General features: G+C 35.7%; 1 pseudogene; it reads right to left on the bottom strand.

The window, feature by feature from the left end:
- Positions 1-7,413: 7,413 nt before the first annotated feature.
- Positions 7,414-8,053, bottom strand: LOC116665854 (annotated as a pseudogene).
- Between the last annotated feature and the right edge of the window lie 411 nt (positions 8,054-8,464).

Genomic DNA, 8,464 nt, shown 5'->3' with positions numbered 1-8,464 from the left:
ACCAGACTTTTAAATCCTTATTAGTCTAATATATGAAAAAATATCTTTATTGCTGTCTTCCTTCATACTTCTTTAATGACATGTGAGATTAGGCAGCTTTTAATGTGTTTATTGGCCAATTGTATTTCTTGGTCTGTGAACTGTGTGTTTATATCTGTGTATGCAGCCTCTAGAATGGCCCCAAGATCCTCAACTCCCATTATTCAGACTCCTGTGTAGTCCTTCCCTTAGTGTACCAGCACTGGTCTGTGTAACTAAAAGAAAGAATATGGCAGAAGGAATGGTGTGTCACTTCCAAGATTAGGTTAAAAAATACACTGTGGCTTTTGTTTTGAGATCTCTCTTACTCTGTCTCTCTGTCTGTCTCTCTCTCATCACTCACGTTGGGAGAAGCGTGCATGTCATGAAGACACCCAGGCAGCTTAGAGAGAGGCCCATATGGGAAGAAAGGGAGGTCTCTGGCCAACAGCCAGCAAAGAACTAAGGCCTGACAACAACCCTATGAGAGAACTCGAAGCAGATCCTCCCCTAGTCAGGCCTACAGAGACTTTGGCCCTGCTGACAGCTTGACTGTAACTTCATGAGAAAAACAGAGCTGGAGCCTCCCAGATAACCCACTCCAGATCCCTGACCCAGAGAAGTCGTGAGTTAGTAGATGTTTGTAAGTTGTTTTAAACTGCTAAATTTGGGGGGTAATCTGTAGTACAGCAATATCTAACTACTATAACATTTTCCCTCATTTTCCATAAATTGTTCATTTTTTTCATACTAATTTTAAGAATCTTTGTCATTTTAGGCAAGCCCTTTAATTCTCAAATACAGTATGTATATTTTCAACACATTTAGTTATGTGTCTTTTAAAATTTTGTTTGTTGGGAGATCAAGATGGTGGAGTAAGAGGACACTGAGCTCACTTCCCCTCGTGAACACATCAAAAATACATCACATGTGGAGCAACTCTTGCTGAAAGGCTGACAGAAGGACTCTTCTATAACCAAGGCTGTAAAGAAAGATTCACATGGAGTCAGGTAGGAAAAGAGGAAAAGCAATCAGGCCGGGACTGTACCTCTAGCAGGGGACACAGAAGAGGAAGGAGATTACAGAAATTTATTGCTTTTCTATACACTAATAATTAATTCTCAGAAAGAGAAAGCAAGAAGACAATCCTGTTTAAAATTGCATCCAAAAGAATAATACCTAGGAATAATCTTAACCAAGGAAGTACAAGACCTATACTGTGAAAACTATAAAACACTGATGAAGGAAATTGAAGGTGATACAAATAAATGGAAAGGTATCCTATGTTCATTGATTAGAAGAATTAATATTGTTAAAATGTCCAGACTACCCAAAGCAATCTACAGATTTAAACACCCATGACATTTTATCACAGAACTAGGACAAATACTCCTAAAATTAATAAGAACCACAGAAGACCCCGAATAGCCAAAGCAACCTTGAGGAAAAAAACCAAAGCTGGAGGATCATCTTCACAGACTTCAGACTATACTACAGAGCTACAATAATCAAAACAGCATAGTACTGGCACAAAAACACAAAGATCAGCGGAACAGAATAAATCCGCCTACGTTTGATCAAGTAATCTATGACAAAGGGGACAAAAATACACAATGAGGAAATATAATCTCTTCAATAAGTGGTGCTGGGAAAACTGAACAGCTATTGTCTGTAAAAGAATAAAATTGGAAGATTATCTCACACTATATACAAAAATAAACTCAAAATGGATTAAAGACCTAAATATTAGACTAGAAATGATAAAACTCCTAGGAGAAAACATAGGCAGGACATTCCACAGTAAGTCAAAGTGATTTTTTTTTTGTATCCTTAGGCAAAGGGAACAAAAGAAAAACAAGTGGGACCTAATTAAACTTAAAAGTTTTTTCACGAAAAGGAGGAAAACATTGATGAAACAAAGTGACAACCTACTAAATGAGGGAAAATATTTGCAAATGATACGTCCAATAAGAGGCTAATATATATCCAAAATATATAAACAGCTCATATAACTCAATATAAAAAAAAAACAACCTGATTAAAAAATGAGCAGAACACCTAAATAGATATTTTTTCAAAGAAAACATACAGATGGCCAACTGGCATTTGGAAAGGGAACCCTAGTACACTGTGGATGGGAATGTAAACTGGTGCACCCATTATGGAAAACAGTATGGAGGTTCCTCAAAAAAACTAAAACTAGAACTACCACATGATCTAGCAATTACACTCCTGGGTGTATATCTGAAGAAAGTGAAAATACTAATTAGAAAAGATACATGCATCCCAATGTTCATAGCAGCATTAGTTTCTATTGTAAAACAGAATTTTATTATAAAATAGAATATGACTCATTCAGCCATGAAAAGAATGAAATTAATGCCATTTGCAACAACATGGATGGACCTGGAGTGTACTATGCTTAATGAAATGTCAAACAGAGAAAGACAAATATTGTATGTTATCACTTACGTGTGGAATCTGAAAAATAAAACAAATGAATATTACAGAAAAGAAACAGACTCACAGATACAGAGAACAAACTGGTGGTTACCAGTGGGAAGAGGGATGGGGAAAGGGCAAGACAGAGGTAGGGGATTAAAAGGTACAAACCACTGTGTATAAAATAAATAAGATACAGGAATATATTGTGCAGCACAAGTAATATAGCAAATATTTTATAATAATTTTAAATGGAGGATAATCTGCATAAATATTGAATCACTATGTTGTACACCTGAAACTAATATAATTTTGTAAATCAAATATACTTTAATAAAAAAATTCAAACTAAAAAATAAAATGAAATTTTTGTTTCATGTTTTATTTCAAGGAGCTTCTAATTTTCATATGTCAAATAGGGCAGTCTTTTTTCCTTTTTGGCTTCCCTGTTTTATTTCATGTATTAAAATACATGCTTCATTTCAAAATTGTTTTTAAGAATGACTCATTCTTTCTTCCATTGCTATGTCTGTAAGTTCACTAATACTTTCTTCTGCAATGTCTGATATGCTGGTGTTCTCATCAGTTGTTTTTTTTTGTTTGTTTGTTTGTTTTTTCATTTCAGACCTTGTAGTTTTCACTCCTAGAAAATTGATCTGTTTCTTTTGATGATTTCCAGGTCTCTACGTGGAATGCTTAATCTTTTCTTCAGCTTTTTGATGGTGTGGATTATATTTATAATCACTGATTTAAAATCTTCATATACTAATTCCATTATCTTAGTCATTTCTGGCTCAGTTTCTATGTATGGTTTTTTTTTCTTTTCATTATGGGTCATATTTTCCTGTTTCATTGCATACCTAGTTATTTTTTATTGGTTGCCAGACATTGTGAATTTTACCTTATTGGATACTGATTTCTTTTGTATTGCAGTAAATGTTCGTAAGTTTTCTCTAGAACACAGTTACTGGGGAAACAGTGATCTGCTTAGATTTTGTTAAATGTTGTTAGACAGGACTAGAGCAACATTCAATCAAGGGCTATTTTTCCCCTATTAATAAGACAAACCCTTCTGAGTACTCTTCCTGATTCCCTGTGAGTTTTGAGGTATTTTAACTGTGGTTGGTGGCAAACAGGAGCTGTTTCCAGCTCTCATGAGGCATTGTTCTCTCGAGACCTTTGGTTGCTTCCCCGGCATCAGGGTCCTCTGCTGGTTTACTCACATACATTTGCTGAGCCTTTTTGACCTGAATACTGCAAGGGGTCCCTCTGAAGACCTCCAGAGCTCTCTCTGTGCAGCTCTTTTCTCTCTAGTACTCCACGCTGAACATTACCTACTTTGACCTTCCTGGACTCTCAGCTGCATCTCCTCAATTTAGAGAGACCGCTGGACTTTAACTGGCTTCCCCTTTCTTATAGTGCAGCCTTGAAACCTCTCCTGAAACCTCTCCAAGCAGTGAGCTGGGGCAATCCTGGGACTCATGTCATCTGTTTCCATCTCTCAGAGACTGCTGTCTTTTATTGCCTGATATCCAATGTTTTAAAATTGTTTCTTGTATTTGTCTTTTTTTCAGTTGTTTCAGGAGATAAGGTAAAGTCTTTGTTATTCCTCATGCTTTCTTCCAAATCCTTTGTTTTATACATTTATATCTTTAATCCATCTGGAATTTATTTTTTATGAGAGAAATATAGTTTTAATATTTTTCCAATGGTTAGCCAGTGGCCCAAAATCATATTTTGAATTCTTCCCTTCCCTCCTCACCCGGTTGGAAGTGTCTCCTTTATCATAAGCCAAACTTTCATAGATATTTGAGCCTGTTTCTGAACTCTTTATTCTATCCCTTTGATTTTCCATCTTTTATTGAATAGCAAACCTTTTTACTTGTTGAGATTTTAAAATACATTGCATTATGTAGTAGAACTAATTATCTCTCACTTATTTTTATTTTTTAAGATTTCCTTGAGTATCCAGACAATGTATTTTTCTGCATGAACTTTAATGTCATTTTCAGGTTTCTTCTGATATATTACAGATATTATTTATTGGGATTGCATTAAAAATGTAGGACCTAGACAAATACGAAAGTGGCAAAATGAAGAGTTGGGAGAGTACAAGTTCAATGACTTCAACTTTTCATGGTGAAGTAGGAGGCAAAGGCAAGGTGGGAGTGAGTAGGGCAGAGGTGAAATACAGACTAAAGATTTAAAGATAAACAATGGACATTTGAGTGACTCATATGTACTATAGAGTGGGGTTACTGGATCCCAGATTAGGAGAGTACCAGTGGTTATGCACAACACTGACCAAATATCTCAGGACTAAAAATGAAGATTCATCAGTGGGTGTTTGTACTTCCATATTTCCTTTCTCTGAAAAATACAAAACATGCCACTAACGGGTCCTGGAATCAATATTTGTTATTACCAAACCGAACAGATCTCTAGTCATCCATTTCTTTGAAAATACATGTCTCTCTAGTTGGCTGTCATATCACCATTGCCAGACGTCGTCTGTCCATAGTTGGCGCTGAGTAAATATTAATGAAATGAGTTAGTTAATTTCTGAATGGCTTCCTCTGACTTCTGCTAAAGATACTATGTTGTTATCTCTGCCAACCTGTCTTCAGATTTGAGGTCATCTTTGTCCAGCCAAAAATCCGAAAAATCACTTTTCCAGCTGCCTGGAAATGGGGAACTTAATGGTGGATTTCTTCTGCTATACAAATTGGTACAATGCCTTAAACTATTGTTTGAGAGAAGGCTTTTTCAATCTTAGACTTCTTAAACCTTTCCAAATTACCCTGGTTATTCATGTAAGTACACTTATGGGAGAATTAAGGTAAAGGACGGTTTAAGGCAAAAGTGACCTGATTTCGTTCAACCATTCGGGGATGTGCATCTCAAAAATAATGATAAAGGGAGGAGTCCACCTTTTGTTCATGTGTAATTCTTCTCAGTTTGACCCTTTATGAGCTGCACACTCCACTATTTGAACAATTCAGTGGTTTTGAAAGGTAGGCTCTCTTAGGTAAGTATAATTTTTCAGTAATTGTCTCTTGGTTTAGATGTCAGCATGCATATGGTTTAGATTAGTATAATACTTTTACCCTAAAAAAAGTTACTCAAGGTAACTTCTGGTAGAGAAAAACAGGGTGTTCTGGTTTCAGGGACAAAGTTTATTCTTCTGATAGGAAGGTAGATTTTAAGTACTCAAGGCAGTCTCCATGCAAGGATCAGTACTTAACAGGAAAGGAGAATTTAGAAAATTCAGAACCACTTAGACATTTTAGATCTTGGGCTGATGAGAACTTTTGTAGATCAAGTAGAGCTACTTGGAGCCTACTTCCTCCATTTTAACATTTATTTTATTATTTTATTTTAAGGGAAGCAAGTCTTGAAATGCTTTAATACTCCCTTAGAGACTCTTTGGCTATTACATAGCCCATAAAAAGCAATATTTGGATGATTTAGAGGGAAATGAATCAGAAATTTAAAGTTTCAGCTTTCCGTGCATGCAGCAAGACTCTGTCACCCCAGTCGATAGAAATGGCCCTTGGGGTAAACACATCTTGGATTTTATTGAAACAAAAATTATTGTCTATGCATGTATAGGTAGCAATATCTATTCCAAAATATTTTTATTTTAAAATATTTAGACACTCAATCTTATATTTTTCTCTTGATTAATAAAGAATCTAACAACTTCCCCAGTTTCTTCAGAAAAGGCAGTTTTCTTGCATCAAACCCAGTCAATTAAATTCTCCATTTCATAACCAAGCGGAAATGTGATCTCAGTTCCCCAGGCAATGTTTTCACAAGGTTTCTCTCAAAAGCTGTTTTAGGCTGTTCAGTCACACACCCCAAAGGGGGTGATGGTGGCAGAGGTCAGAGTATACATGTAACTGGTCGGCAATATTTTCAATATGGTTATTCCTCGTACATTTAATATTTATTTCTGCTTACATTTAAACAAGATTTTCATTTAGGCATTAGACTTGTGTGATAGAAGCATTTCTATGTAGATTAAGAAATGGCTTCACCCTCCACTGATGTAAATGGGAGTCAACAAACCTGGTTATCTCTCCTTGCTCTGCCTCTCTGAGTGATATATATATTCACATAAATATGACTGTAAAATATATTCTGATTATAAAAAATTCATGAAGTATAGGAAAATTATAGGGAAGAAATAAGAATCATCCAATAATTCTACCAACAGATAAGTACTCTTACCATTTTGGTTCATACACATCCATCTAATGTAGTTATAAATATATAATATGTACATTATTCACATATACATATCTATGTTATAAATATACACACATTTGTATGTATATTTACATAATAATTATATATGATTTTGTACTCAATTTTAACAATTTAAACAATATGTTGTGGGTATCTTCTCATGCTGATAAATACTGATCAACATTATTTTTAATGGCTGAATATTGTTCTGTTGTATGAATATACAATAATTTTTTCACTAATGACCTATTCACTAATCACCTATTTTTTCACTAACTACATATTCATGAATAGTTTCCAATTTTTTGCTTTTATCAAGAAAGTTATATTGAACATCCATATAGCTAAATATATAGCTGAAGTAACTCCTTATGATGAATTTAGAGAAAGAGAATTTCTGTTTCAAGTATATGCAGTGGATAGAATTTTGATACATTCAGTGAAACTGGCTTCAGAAAATTGGTAACAGTTTATACTTCCAAGTACAACTTTTTTTTCCATCGAAAGCAGAAAAATAATTTATTCCAAAAGATAGCAGAAATAAGAAATTCATCCTGAAAATATATATACTTTGGTATAAGTCTGGTGAGACAGATTCCCTCTGAACATGTTTTCCTGCTGACTGCCCCACTGGAGTCTTACTGTCTTGTGACAGTTTTTAAACACTTTGCTGATTCCCATGTTGTTAGCTGCCATCTTCAAATCCACAGGTTCCAAGGAGAGAGTAACGTGTTTTCCAGAAGAATAGCACTTTCTGTCTCAGAAGAGTACATAAACAATTTATGGAGGCAGCACAGTTTAGGTTAAATAGGCACATCATTCATCAAAGTGCAAAAAAAGGTGATAGGAAAAAAAATACTACATTGTGGACTAAGATATTCAAGTGTGGTGTGAATGTTTAAGGCAGCTGATGGCCAAATGAGGCGAGTCGAGGAAGGTGGTCTGGGAATGGAGGTGATTTTGCCTCTAGAGGCATTCTCTTCACGACCTCAATGACTGAGCACTGGCGACCAGGTCTTCTTCCTCAAGGCCAGTGATACTCAGGCTACCAGATGGTTTCATTTGTCAACTGTGGTCCAAAGAGAGTTGAGTTGGACCAGAATTGCAGTTAGCCAAAAGGGACAGCAGCAAACTGAACAGGTCGCCAACATGGTGATGATAACGCCCCGGCTGGGACCCTTAGGGATGAACCAGAGCACCAGGAAGCCAATGAAGCCCCAGAACACACCCATCACAATGAGAGGCACGGTGAAGCCAGTATATGCCATGGTTGTCGTTGGAGCTGCCAGCCCCTGCCCCACCGCCACACTTCGGTTCCCCTGGAAGCGTCCCAGGTGCAACACTGAATACGAATTTCCCCACATTATCGTAACACTTGGTGTTATCGACCGTTTTTATTTTAGTCATTTGTTAGGAGAAAAATATCTCATTAATGTTTACCTTGCATTTCTTAGTTCACTACTTAAACATTTCATATATATTTATTTTCACTGATATTTCTTTATTTGTTCACACTGGACAAAAGGACAGTGTTTCTGTCCTTTGTCCACTAATAGATTGATTTTTAAACTTTTTTAAATTAGTTTTTAGGGCTCTCTATAAAGATACTAAGTTTTTTGTCTTATATATGTCCTCCCAATATCTTTTCCAAGGTTGTCATTGTCTTTTATTAAAATTGAGGCAAAACATATATAATAAAGTGTACAAACATTAAGTTTACAGGCTGGTATGCATATATAACATAACAATCACC

The sequence above is a fragment of the Camelus ferus genome, chromosome 9 (genome assembly GCF_009834535.1).
Source record: "Camelus ferus isolate YT-003-E chromosome 9, BCGSAC_Cfer_1.0, whole genome shotgun sequence".
NCBI classification, from domain to species: domain Eukaryota; kingdom Metazoa; phylum Chordata; class Mammalia; order Artiodactyla; family Camelidae; genus Camelus; species Camelus ferus.
The sequence above is the reverse complement of the archived record's forward strand: the minus strand, read 5'-3'. Positions and strand labels throughout refer to the sequence as shown.